Source organism: Gouania willdenowi, chromosome 10 (assembly GCF_900634775.1).
Source record: "Gouania willdenowi chromosome 10, fGouWil2.1, whole genome shotgun sequence".
NCBI lineage: Eukaryota > Metazoa > Chordata > Actinopteri > Blenniiformes > Gobiesocidae > Gouania > Gouania willdenowi.
This window is the reverse complement of record NC_041053.1, coordinates 35,838,545-35,853,351: the sequence shown is the minus strand read 5'-3', so window position 1 is coordinate 35,853,351 and position 14,807 is coordinate 35,838,545. Positions and strand designations below refer to the sequence as shown.

The following is a 14,807-nucleotide window of genomic DNA, read 5'->3' as shown; positions in this document are numbered from 1 at the left end:
GGCATCAGATATTGATAAATTTAATCAGTATTGGCTCTAATAAGCCACTTTGGTGCATTGGATATTGTAGTCTTCTTAAAGGGGATTGAAATACCAGAAGGAAAATCACAATACAACACCCTGACACTACAACTCCCATGAGCACCACCTGCACACGGTGTTTGCTCAATGATCTATTTCTGAAGCTTGGTGCATGCTGTTAAGAGACGACAGTGAATTTAATATCACACAGTGTGTTTCGATCGCACTTCCTTCATCCCTGACTTGTCCATGTTGAATTGTTTGCCGGCAAACTTCTTGATATTCTTCGTTACAGTGTTTATTGCTGTTAGGAAGAGAGAATTTTGTTTTACTTGTGATCTGACTTTTGTTTGGAGGTAATATTTTTACAAAAATATGAAAACTTCAATTGTATGCAATAAAATCAGAAAATGGGCGATAATTGGCATAAAATGTGGTATCGGTCGACATGGGCATGTATTTTCCACCAATACATGCTGTTGTTTGGGAAAACCATATTGGACATTTTCTAAAGCTGAATACGTAATCCTGTTTTGCATGGATAATGTTTGTTTATGAAACAAATTAACACCAGGCTTTACCTGTAATTTCAGGTAATAACCAGAAATGTAGTTTGAAATTGGTAAAAGCTAATATTAGGGATGCACCAAAGTGAAAATTCTTGGCCGAAACCAAAAATGAGAAAACCAAGGCCGTTTGTTTCACTAGCTACTGTAATATTGAACATTGTTAAATGAGATGCATTTCTTTCTGACTGATGGACTGAGAGTAGTCTGTGATATGGTCTTTTTTTTGGCAAATTTACATACAAGCAACAAAATTGACCTTAAGCAAAAACCCCGCCCCCCTTATTTACTCTTGTGATGTCCGTCATGAGCTGTAATGGCTGGGAGGAGTCTACCGGTGCTTGTTAGTGACTCTTTTTGGAGCAATACCTGTGCAATATCCTTCAGATCCAGGTACATATTAAAATAAACAACAAAGGGGACATTACAACTATCGAAGCGAAAGCATACCGGACCAGTCATGCTCCTGCACTGCTGGGTAACTTTTCTTATAATTTATTGTTCGTATCCTCCTTAAGCTATTAGAGCGTTACCACAGCTAATGAGGATCTTAATAAAACAAACTGTTACATTAGCTAGCTAGCTGAACCTCCAGGTGACCCAAGGCTAATAAGATAGCAGCTATTAACGCTGCTAAGGGGTAATACAGCCTGTTAATATAGATTGGGAGACTTTTATGCTTCAGGAGGATGTCGACTGAAATTTTAATAGAGTAAAATGATAGTTGCTAATAACTGTTGCGAATAACTGTATACCCCAGTCGTTGTCGTTGTCTTCGCTACGTGAATGTGTAGTCACGTCAAGGCACTGTAATATCTTTCAACCCCCCTTTTTAATTAAAATCAAATCAAATCATCGGACAAGATGAGATAACGTTAAAAACCTATACATCTCCCATACTACAAACTACACGCATACTGACACACACACACATCCCTGAGACGTTTTCATAGTCTTGTAGTCCATTGTAGACATCGCTCCAGTTGTGTTTTCAGCTTTGGGAACCAAAAGAACACGACAACCCCAGCCTAAACTTTTGGGTACCTGATATTCGACTTGCACAAGCCATGAGCACACCTCTACACCATTGTACCTGCTCTGAGCATGTCAAACCTTGTTTACATAGTAACGGTTGCTTGGACGTATGATTGGACAATGATTGTTTGTGGGCGGGGTTTTTCGAAAGGTCAATTGTCTTAGTAAAACCTACTTGTCAACCGTAGATTAGTCGTCCAGCATTCATAACTGCCGGTTTATTTTTGCAACACATATCCTGCACGCTAACATGATGATCTACTCTGTGTACACTCCACCTCGCAGTGGTCATAATGATGTGGCTGATCATTGCATGCAGTAATGAGTTAGAGACATCACAACGTGCTGCCTTAATAGGAGACGGCAGACAAAGGATGTTTGCCGTGTGTTGTCAGCTAAACAAAGATGAATCACAAGTTGTGTTGGAATGCAATAAATCAAATGATGTCAAACTAAAGCAAAGCCATTTTAAAGTAGCACTTAAAGGTCTTCATGCAGTGGCACTCTCCCTCATGAATTCACATTAAGGTTTTATGTCAGAGCCCACCACTTAGCTTCTTAATCCTTTTTTTCCGATAGCGATCCACGGTTTTTCGTCGTCCTCTTCTTCCCCTCCCTACCTCACCTAGTCTCATTCCCTCTTCTTTCTTTTGCCCCTTTTTGCATTTTTCTTTTCAGGGGTAAATACACACACACACAAAGCACCTCAGTCTATCATCTGTGACTGCCGCTACAGCCAGACATAGCGAAACACGATCCATGATAGAGTGGTGCAAATCGCCCAGGCGCGCTCGTCTACCATCTCACACGAGGAGGAGGAAGAGGAGGAGGAGGGGGGGGGAAGAAGCCAATGAGACAGGTTGAGTTTTGAGAAAAAAAGAAGAAAGAGGACGAGGTAGTGTAGGGAGAGCTGCTGCCGGTGGTGGTGGTGAGTGCGGCAGTGATAGGCTGGCAACTAGAGCGATGCTGGTGTGACTTTCCGGTCCACTGAGTTTTAACCCTTGTGATCTCGCTCCGGTTTCATCCCGGTGTTCTCGTGGCGGTGTTTGCTCGTCAAGCAGCAGCGGGAAGAGCCCGAGCATTTTTTTAAAAAAATCTTGATACAGAGCAGCCAGCCTTGCTTTGCCTGAGAGCTGGAACCTTGATACTCTGAAAAAGCCTGAGTGGAAGAATCGCTTCAAACGTTTTTCAAAGGTAAAATATCAAGCTATTTACATTCCACTTATGATAATAACTGTGTAGTCATCTGTTGTGATTTATTTTTCGTCTCCTCTTTATTGCTTTTTATTAGCCTCAATTTTCTTTCCCTCCAAGATGCATTTATTTAGGTTGACAGATTTGGAGTTGAACTTGTCAATAACTTGCATGTGGCATACTTAAATATATATAATGGGTGTAAGATGATGTTCTTTTAGAGTGCCTTATTATTCCTGCAGAACTCTCCAGTCCATTGTATACCTTTCAATCCTGTTGTGGATTTTATTCTTCTTTTTCCTATACGAGTGGGCGGTGTGTGTTCGGTTGAAATTGCAGCAAATGTGTAAATCACATTACATTATGCTGCACATGTTGTGCACATAGTGAGAAACATGTAGCTCCAGGGCTGTTTAGGACTTTAGGTTGGGTGAAGAAGCTTAATGGTCATCTCCTATTCCCACCTTTTTTTTTTAACAACGATTTTTATGCGTCACATCGTCATTAATGTGTTCTGATTATGTAAAACAAATGGGGTACGAGGTGTTTTAATATTGTATGAAACCAGAATTAGCGGATTTAGCCTGAAGCCTTTTAAACTACATTAAAGGAGAAGAAATCATTATGCTTGCATAGTTTCAACTTATTCTGAGTGAAAAAAAGCAGTTTCTCTTCTCCACAAATACACAATATCACTTGACACCCATGAGGCATTCTGGGTAATGCATGCAAACAGGGGGCACCAAAAGGTGTTGCTTTTTGGGTGTCGACTTGCCTTTAATTAATCATTTTGGCTTGACGTCATGGCCCAGGAGACAAAGATGGATTGAAGCGCTTAACAGACCAATAGCTACACAGACAGAGAGTAATTGGTGTGTGGCGAACGGTGGCCAATGTAAGCAGAGCAGATGCATCAGCAGGAGAATAAGTCCGAGACCTGCTCAGGGGTCACGCGGTGCTAGTCCCCTATACGTTTGCAGGTGACAGGTAAATATGAACAGGTAGAACAGGTGAAAGTTCCCACTGCAAGGCAATCCTTCTTATGAGGTAACACAATAAATGCTTCTCCTGGGTCTAAACCTATTTTTTATTTACTAAATCCAAACCTAAAGTAGGGTACACACTTTTGTACAGCTTTTGTAAATCTGAAGATTTTTTTTTTATCTGTTACAGAACCCACACAGGAAGATAAAAATCAGGCATAGAACAGTTTTGATGGGACTGTGTGTGTGTGTGCTCTGATAATCTCAACACACACACACACACACACACCGAACAACTCTGTCACCGAACAACTACTGAGTGTCGTCTAATCCAGAAATCGTGCGTAAACAAACGAGATCTAACAAATACGTGGTCAAATCCAAGTATATCGGAATTTGGAATTTTCCAACTTCCTACTTGAAAAAGCGACTTGGAACGCCACCTGAACTTGGAGCTGCAACAAAATCTAATATTATATAGGTCAGCCATGTTGGAGATGTTTAGACGTGCTGCTCCTGAACCAGGTTGAACTAGGAGAACAGAATTTTCAACTCGGAAATGTTGAGTTCCAAAAGTGCCTTGAATGCAACACAGCATGGGGTCATGGGTCGAGAGTTGTCTGCTTTCCCCAAACACGATTGGACGTAAATATTGAACAGGTTTTGATATTTACATTGGTCAAACCTGAACTGTTTCAGAGCCGATTATTGGAACAAATCATCTTATAGGATGATGTTATTAAACACAAACACACCGTACAATTCTGTCCAACCACGGAGCTTCGTCCAAGCCAGAAATCTTACATAATCAAACAAGATCCAACAGCGTGATCTAATGCTGTGTTCCTAGCAACTCGCCATTTTGGATTTTCAGACCTCCTACTTGAAAAAAGCGACTTGGAACGCCACCCAAAGTTGGAACTGCTAGTCATCAAAGTAGGGAAAGAAATCTTAAATATAATATGATGTAGCCATGTTTGATGTTTGAGATGTTTAGACGTGCTGCTTTTGAACTCGGATATTGGAATTTTCAACTCGGAAATGTTGAGTTCTGAGTTGCCTTGAACGCAACGCAGCATTACGTGTTTCTCAGTCAGTTCGCTTCCTAATTGGCTGTCTTCCATTCCACATCTCAAATCACGACGTCATGAGTCGAGAGTCGTACATTTTCACACATGGGGTATTTTGATCGTAAATATTGAATGGGTTTTAATATTTACGATGGTCGACCCCGAAATGTTTCAGAGATTATCAGAAACAAATATTTTATAGGATAATGTTAATCCGTGTATCATTCGTTCATTCATTTTTAATTATGTAACAAAAACATGAAAAAGTAAAAAAATACTTATTTGATATTTGGAAAACAAAATGGAAAACAAACACACCTTTATTCGTTTTCTCCATTACTGATTAGCCAAAGTACATGATCCGGAAGTGAAGCGTTACACAAAAAGTGATATCTTTAGCTTTGCAACACTTAGGAGACTCTAAATCCTCCGAAATGTCCGTGAGGGGGTTCTGTGTCCAAGACCAGCTAAAGTGAAAAGGACACGTTTCTGATGCACAGTTTTTTCTTGTCATGCCGAACTTCTGTTAGCATAGCCGTTAGCGTCGGATGAGCGTACACTGTAACATACTTTGGCCAATCGGTAATGGATAATATAAAGGTGTTCATTTTCCGTTTTTTTCATTTTCTGTATCGACGCAAAAGAGCTTGAAATTGAAAAACAAGGAGTTTTCCGTTTTTTCATTTTGGTTTTGGAAAAAAATATCAAACAATGAGTGTTTTTGTGTTTTTCATGTTTTTGTCACGTAATGAAAACCGAATGAACGAATGATACACGGATTTAATGTCATTAAACACAAAATGATCTAGCGTTTTCCATCCTTGTTGGGAAAAAAACAGCCTGAGGGTCTTAATGTGTGTACCCTGCTTTAGCCACGTGTGCCTTTGCAGTGAAGTAAATATAGGGATGCTCGGTTTTTAGCCAGCCATCTGCATATGTGTTAGTGGTAATTACATTGTAAATGTGTGTTTATGCTCCTGAGAGAAAGAGGCAAATGCATCTCCACTCTCTCTGTCTGGCGTATGTCGGAGGAGAGGTAAAGTTTAAATGCCAACGTTTAGCACAAGCATTCAGAAGTGAGATGATAACCCCCACCGTCATAAATCACAAAGGGCTGATGGAGTATCAATACTCAGCACACCCTTGCCCGTGATTCATGGGTTCCTGCCATGGACGACAGCTGCTCGGCACTCGCATTAGGAGAGAGGTCTGAGCAATTTTCTTTTAATTTTCTCGTCTCATGTTTCTTGGGACGGTCCGGCTAACCGACTTTCCTCACAGTCTTACGGGCAAACACAACGACAGAAGCTTAGCGCTGCATGGGAAATCCCTCAGCCAACAAAGGCTTTTGGATGAACTGCTTTATAATTTATGTGATGAAAGGATGAACTGCTGTTTAATTGATGAAATATATGCATAAGAAGTTAGTTCTCAGCACGAGGAACTCAGATTTTATGCTTTGTTTCGTTGAAGATGGATGAATACCACATTATGTGTGAAAAATCTCAAAGCCAAACCTCCAGTACAAATATAATAGCACCATAATTTAATCCTTATTAGGGTTTTCTTTAAAACTAAAGAGAAAATGTAGGATTGCTTGTCTTCTTTAACTAAAAACAATAGATCTATGGTATGATAGCTTGCAAAATGGTCTGTTCTTATATACTAACATTAACACAGATAGATGCATTTACTAAACACAAGCGTGAAACATTTAGCATTTTCTATCAACACTCACCAGTGGAATATAATGCTATTAATGGCAAAGCAGAAACATTACTGCATTGGATTCTCTACAGCATTGTTTCTCAATTGGGGGTACATGTAACATTAGGGGTATGCGATGTGAGAGAACGCAGGAAATTAACAAATAAAAGTATTAAAATATGGGGTTTTATAAAGTTTATTTTTTGTTAAAAATGATAATCACACTGAATATTACCAGCAACTCACAAAACGACAACAAAAACACACAAAATAATCAAAAAAAATATATACTAAATAATAATAAGAACAAACGACAACAAAATACACAAAATAACACCAAACACACACAACAAGAGAGAAAACTAATTCATTTTACCAGCAACACACAAAATGACAACAAAGACAAACTAAATGAGAGAAAAACACAGAAAATTACTCTAAAATATACAAAAAATAACTGCAAAAATACAAAATGACAACAAAGACAAACTAAATTTAAGTAATACAAACACAAAAAAACGACAACAGAAACACATAAAATAAGGGAAAATATACTGAGTATTAAAAAAAAACAACAGAAAAACAACAACAAAATACACAAAATAATAAATAGAAATGGGCTTGATTAGAACATAAACTGAAAATACAAGGATCAGTCTTGGTCACACATCAGGAGGGAGATGTAAATTATAATTATTAATACTAATATTAATTAATTCAGGAGGAAGTAAATACAATTTCACTTCCCATCTGATACCGATATTGCAACCTTAAGTATTGGCCCATACCGATATGGATCTGATATGATAACAGCACAAATCATACATACTTTTATTACTTATTTTGTTGTGTGGAATGTTAGAAAAGACTTGATCAAGTGATGTTGCTCAAACAGAAAACAATAGACAGCAACAGTAGGGATTAGAAAAACTGACCCATTTATTATGAACTAATTGTTTACATAAATATTAACCTACGACATAATATCTACAGTATTCTACAATTTAGTAAAATAAATAAAATCACTATTCATTCCATCATTATGTTCTATAGTTGTTTTTTTCATAGTATTCTGAGCAAAATTTAGTAGTTGGACAAAGGGGGTACTCGTATTCAGATATTAGCGAAAGGGGGTACTTGAGCTAAAAAAGAATTTTGAGAACTACTGCTTTACAGAAACCAAAGCTGACAAGGTTTTTCACTCTCTACACTATCTTCATTTACACATTCTAAACAATCTTAATAAAGGTTTTAGGAAACCACACAAGGGTGAAATTGTTCATATGGAGTGATGTCATCGGGGAGATAGCAAACCCTTGTTTTTAATTAAATTGGAGTTTAATAATGTGCTCCAGAAATCAGCACACCTGAAAAGCTTCAGACAATGTCTGGTGGGAAAAAGTTTGATGAAGAAGTCAAAAGCATCAACACCAAAAAAAAAAAAGAAAAAAAGCTGAATATGTAATTAAATGCAACATCAATGTATAATATTGAAATATTGATGCACCTTTGTCGTATTTGTTTGTAAACTGAAGATTACTTTGGTTTCAGAAAGACAAAGTAGTGAGAAGTACTCATTGAGTTACTCCTAAACAGAAAAAGAAACAATTTTTCGACTTGACGGTTGTTTTTCCTTCTGTCAAATATATTCAGAGAAATTCAGCCTGAAGCCTGTTTTCAATTTAAATCACCAATGTTGGAGGTGTGAAGCATTCAGCTCCAAAACCATTTATAAACAAAGAAATACAGCAAAATTATATGTGTTTTGACAGCCAAGAAAATACTTGTGGGTCATATTTTAAATGTAATGATGGTGAAATGGGTGCAGATCTGCCATCGCTCATATCGCAAACATAAGGTTTTATTTTAATAACACTGACTGACACTTGATTGTTTTTTTTTTTGTTGTTTTTGTTTTAATAATGCAGTTCTATTTGTGAATGAAAAACAAATGTGATTGTACTAAAACTGTATTTTCATAATGTGTATCACCGGGTTAAAGTTGAACAATCTTTTTATTTGGTTAAAATCTTGTCCCGTCCTCCCTATTTAACTCATAAGACTCTTTGCCAGATATAGACAGTTATCTGGATCAATGATCCTGATCACTGATCATTATACTATAATCTTTCAAACTTTAAAGGCTGGGAATAAATGTACTGTATATCATCATAAATAACAATACAATAGGTCCAAATGCGTGGGAACCAACATTTTTTTTCAAACAATTGCGATGAAATGCGTAATCCCAATCTGATCCAGATCAAAACTGGGTGGGGTAATTGAGTAACCCACCCAACACAACTGAGTCAAATTTCAGAAAGAATGATCATTTATAAACCAATATATATATACTGTATATATATATATATATATATATATATATATATATATATATATATATATATATATATATATATATATATATAGTATCTATAATGCAAAGAAGGTCTGCGTGCATGTGTGTATGTGTGTGTCTGTGTCGGAGGAGATGAGAAAGTCCCACATGGCATCCCACACACACACACACGCACACACACACGCACACACACACGCACACACACACACACACAACCACAATGTATTTATACTACAAATGTACTAAATGAGTAAAATAAAACTAATATTTATACAAAAAATACACCAAACGACAACAAAAATATGAAAATGACTCAAAATACACAAAACTAAATATTTATACAAAAAATACAAAAAATGTCTCCAGAATCACACTACAATGGCAAAAAAAAAAAAAAAAAAAAACAATAATTATACAATTAATGCAGAAAAAGAAAATTTACAAAAACACACATAATCACTCCAAAAAACATAGATTAGAGAAAAATATACCAAACAAAAAAAAAACATAAAAACGAAAAAAAAGAAATAAAAAAACCAACACATCATGCGCATGTCCCATAGAATTAAACCAGGGAAATCACACACTATTTTATAACACTACAGAGTACAGAGTATGTACACCTCTTTGTACATCCAAACTTCAAACACATACTCATACCCTACTTAAGCTCCTCCCACTATATGAATACATACTTCCGACGGGCACTGTACTAGTTTTATACTAATCCAGAATCAGTACATGATCCAGATTTCCTCCAAGATATAATGGAAAGACAATAGCGGTGTTTCCATTACAGTTTTTTGCAAAACAAAAGCGATATTTCTCAAGTTTTGAACAAGTATAATTGGTCTTTGAACGTGTTTCCATCAAAGGTCGTTTTGGGCAACACTTAAAACCTCCTTAGAACACTCTGTATTCCTTTGTTGTTTGCTTTCTAATGTGGTATAATAATTTTAAAGTATAATGCTAAGAAATGTCTCAGTCTCCTCTTCTTTCTACACAAATCGTGCCATGTTTTCTCAGAAAGAAGTGGTCATGTGACTAGATACGTCATAAAACCTCCTCATGAAAACACAACTTTTTACCAATATTTGAGAGTTTTTTTTTTTAAATTCAGGTCTTTCAATCCCCAGTTTTACTTTAGATTTTGCACATTTCCAAACATAAATAAAAAAAGTTTCTTATGAAGTCACCTAATGAGTCAAATGTTCCTAATAAGGACCATTGACATTGAAATTGAAATTGAATGCCAGGCTAAATTACAAATGACACCAGAATTTACCAATAGCTTGTTAACATCTATAGACCCAAAAACTGCTTTGCTTTGTAAAACATCACTCACCACAAAAAATCAGTGCTTTTATTGATACAAGTCTGTGTTGTGTTTCCTTCCTGTTAAACAAAAGGGGCCAAAGACCCTCAGCCTTTTCAACATTTACAGTTTTATGAGCAATTGATGTTTTATCATCATCTTATACCCTATGTGTATTCTCAATTCAATTCAATTCAACTATATGTATATAGCTCGAATATATGCCTCGAAGCGCTATCAAAATATAAAATTTGTAAGAAAACAAACAACAAATCCACATAATTGAGCATCAGTGACAGTGGGAAGAAACATTTATCAATATATACAGTATCATATTTTGGCTTCCCGGCTGTCTTATACACAAGGCAGGTTATTTTAATTTTAAAGTGCAATGATGTGGTAAATGTAGCCCCTCCCTGTCCATTGTTATGAGTTGTTCATAAAGCATAATTGCACATGTGCTTGTTTTGCTGGAGTTGCTAGATTTCACAAGATAACGATCATCTTTAGCTCATGTAACGCCGATGCGGAAGGGCTGACGCTCCTGTTCTTTAGCCGTGGACTTTACAGGGATCATTATCCAAACAGTGAAGCCAGTGGGTGGCTACCGAAGCTGGAGGTGAAATAAGCCATTTAGCAGTTTTTATGATAGCAACCCAGCCCTCGCTGCTTCCACATCCAGGGTCAAAGCTTAGTAGCTATCTAATCTTCCCCAGTCTCACTTCTGTCATTAGCAAATCGCTTGATCAATCATGGCTGCTGCAAATGCGAGAGCTGGACCATTTCAAAATGAAAGAACATAACCATAACACCATTTGAGATTATTGCCGCTGTTTACAGGTCCCTCTTATGTCTCATTAGTTTGGTGTTCAATGTGAAATGTGATAAGCATGCAATACAGCTTACAACATGTGATGGTTTAGTAGCAGATGCTGAAGCTGGACAGAGAGTAGAAACATGTAGATCACAGTGTTGAGGGAGAATTTCTCTTTTTCGGCTCAGCCAGAACAAAAATAATCAGCCTTTCTAACCTTGAATTAGCTATCAGATACTGTGGAGTTTATTGCATCTTTCATGCAATACCAATTTGTTTAAAAATGTTTTTTTCTCTCTTCGTCTCTAGGCCTTGCATTCACTCAGATACTGCACTTTAGGGCGAGTGGAAGTATATTTTCTGAATAGGTTGCCAGTGCGGGAAACTCTGAAAATACTGCTTTGCCCTTGTTTGTGTAAATGTAATGCTTTGTGGGTGCATGTCTGTAGAAATTACACTTTATTCAATGACACACCTTTTTAACCTTCAACTTTTTTATTAATCTGAATAGTCATCAACAGTTGGTGCATCGTGGATTTTCTGCTCAAATATATAAACAAATATCTTACCTAACATGAGCCTTGAATAATGTTATTGCTTATTTTCCTCCTTTGGCCAATTTTGGCCTCTGCGTTCTCACCTATTTTCCTCTAGGGGTAGAAGTGAGCATTTTTGGGGGTAAATAGTCCTGCCCAGATATTAGCAGTGTTTACTTCTTTTCTTATCACCAGGCCACAGAAATAAACTGTTGTGAACATTGACTGGTTTACCACAACTGCAAACCAAATAGGTGCTTTAAGAAATGTTAATTTTTATTTAGTAAAACTCATAGTCTTTTGACTGAAATGTAACTTGGTTTTAGTCAAAATACAGTAGTTTAGTCACAGATATTGTTGAGTTTGTGAAAAAAATTTTTATGGATTTTTTTTTTAGATTTTGTTTGCATTGATCAACATGGTTCGGGATAGCATTAATTTGTAAATACAAATACATCTGATCTGATCTTATGTCCTTGAAAGCAATCAGCTCACTTCCTATTGGCTTTCCGCGAAGTTAAAGTAGTTTTGATTGGAGACTTTAAAAAAAAAAAAGAACCTTAGTTCTGATTGAATTTTGTCACATGTGAAAATTATAGTTTAGTTTTTATAAGTTAACAAAAAAATATTGATATATTTTGATTTAGTTTTTTTTTTTACATGTTTTTTTGTTTTGTTTTTTATTATTTGTTCGTCATATTTTCGTCATCGTCACGTAACTAATTGACAGAAAGTTTTAGTCGACAACATTAACACTGGCGTGAAACTGAACAAATAAACCACCCAAATGTCGATCAGTTCAGAGTTGTATTGTATTGTTGTGCAACAGTCTATCATTAAGCAATGTCATCGTGTTACATAGTTACACATAGCTGTATTTTTTTTTTGCTTGTGAGAAAAAAATGACAACAAATAACCATAAATGCCAGAGATGGATAACTAAAACCTGTTTTTGCAAATTTACTTAGCATCTAATCTCTACAAGAAAATACATATTTTTCTATGATATTTTTACACTCTGTGATACACAAAAAGACTGCCGTGTGACTACTTATGTGTGTGACCGCGAGGGTAGGAAATGGTTAACATTGTTCTGTTCGATTCAAATGACAACAATTCTTTAAAGCTGTATTTAATGATATTTTACCACAATGCTTTATTCTGGCCCTTGAATCTCTTCTTAGTCACATGATCAACACAAAGACAACCAGATAATCACACCGATACTGTTGTATTTACAAAGTTTACACATTTAAAACCATAGCACCTTTAGTAAACCTAAATATGGAACCAAAATAGGTTTTTACCAACCCCCATTCCAGCTTTCATCAACGAAATCAAGTTAAAGAAAGCAGTTGTGCCATTTTTGACAAAAGAATAATCCAATATCTGATACAATATTAAGCTGCACAGTTTGATACAATTATGGTATTGACATTTTGCCCAGCTTGTGTATATATTATTGATGTGCGGGAAAGCCTCCGGTTGGATATGATGTTACACTTAACAACATCAATTTCCCTTTAGAGAAGATTTTTGGAGGCGTTTGAGTCGTTTCATCTGCCAAATGTTTAAGAAGTTGTCCCATCAGCATACAAGGGGACCTGACGGAAGTCCTTAGCCTCCTCATTTTTTCCTGCCCTTTCCTTCTTTAATCCAGGACTAGGGACAAGAACAGAGGCAAAGAGTGGCATTTTATCCCCTAATAAAAGACCACTTAAGCATATAGTTCTCCCCAGACTCATCAGCTTTGGTCTTTTTTTTCCTCTGGCACCACACGAATGGATTTAAGAAAGAGGGCAAACATTTTGTCTAATTAGGAATACCTTTCGCCATTTTACTCCACAACCCTCCCTTTACTTTTCTCACCATTGCACCTCTTTTTCTCTTTTCAAAACCCGAAGCTGTTCTTTTTTGTACATCTCGTGACCTTTTGGGTTTTCTTTTACAAGCCTCAATCTTTGTCTTTCCTGGGCTTTGATGTTTCTATCAAATAAACAAGGAGAAAAAAACTTTTGTAACCAAGAGTTTCTATGGCTTGACAGTTTGATAAATGCTTTGTTTACGGGCAGTGGGCGCTGCACATCATTAACAGGCTGAGTGGTTTCAGTGGCAAATGTGTAAGGATAACAACAGCAATAATGTCATTATGCAGTAAAATTATGCTAACGATAATCTACTGCAATCCAGCAGAAAAACAAAATGCAGATAAGTGTCAGACTTAGTATTATTTGTTTTAAAAAGTGAAGGGGGGGGAGGGAGTGCTCTGTCTGACTTTGTTCTATTTCTGGGGATGGCTGCTGGAGGATTACTGCAAGTGGCACAGTATTCATTATTTAAATGGCAGGAGGGGAGTAGGGGAAGGGTGGTTTCATAAACCACTTGACTATGACATGTGTGCCACAGCCACACTAGACAGTCGAAAGAAAATAAAAGTTTCACATTCAAAATGCTTTCCCTTTGCAAGGGCAGCTCACCATCTGAGATCTCTGATACAGTCGACGCTAACTGAAAGTGATGGAGCAAACACAGATTGATGGACTTAATGGATGGAATCGTTACGACTTCTCCAGCATTGCTCTCTATCCAGCTGCTTCATGGTGCATGCCAGATGTGGTGTTGTAGTTTTAAATACAGCATCTTTTCAGCTTGTTGTTACATTCCAAATGCCTCGGCTAGAATATCTGCCACACGTCTCGTTGTCGAGGCTGGCTGATTATGAAGTAATGTGTGCTCCGTCACCTCGCATGCCTCCGTATATCATCAAACGATGACTGAATATTTCTGCAGCAGTGATTTGAAATAGCCTCAGAGGAAAATTGAAATCTGTTGCGATGAGGCACCCTTTTACCAGTGCGGTAGGGAGCGTTCTCTCACTGTGTGGCAGAAGCATCTCTATTGGCTCAAGTGTTTACTCTGACAGTTTTCAGCTTGGACGCAGAGAGGGTCCTGCCACTGTGATTAATGCACTGCCATGTCGCCGTGGTGGAGGATGTCTCACGGCGGTCTCCTTCCCCTTACCACTACTCCTCCCTGATATTCCACTAATGTGACTCGACAGTAGGGAGATTGATAGTCATCATTATGCTGCTCTCAAAGAGTAATGTCACTTCCCAGCAAGATCCAGGCATCGTCTAATTCAACTACTGCTGTGGGCAGCGTATGGACTGTGCCGTTGCATATTTTTTACTGTACATACAAGTGCTT

At 37.2% G+C, this 14,807-nt stretch overlaps 1 protein-coding gene across 7 annotated transcripts in view; it reads left to right on the top strand.

Annotated features, from left to right (window-relative positions):
- The window catches only part of LOC114470578 (teneurin-3), a 293,284-nt gene that overhangs the window by 88,508 nt on the left and 189,969 nt on the right, over window positions 1-14,807 (top strand). Inside the window, exon 1 of one of the 7 annotated variants that reach the window (XM_028458832.1) lies at window positions 2,354-2,816. The exons of the other annotated variants lie outside the window; for them this stretch is intronic. The gene's annotated coding sequence lies outside the window, so the exon portion shown is untranslated. Of the gene's footprint in view, window positions 1-2,353; window positions 2,817-14,807 lie in introns of those variants that run through there. 7 annotated transcript variants of the gene reach the window in all.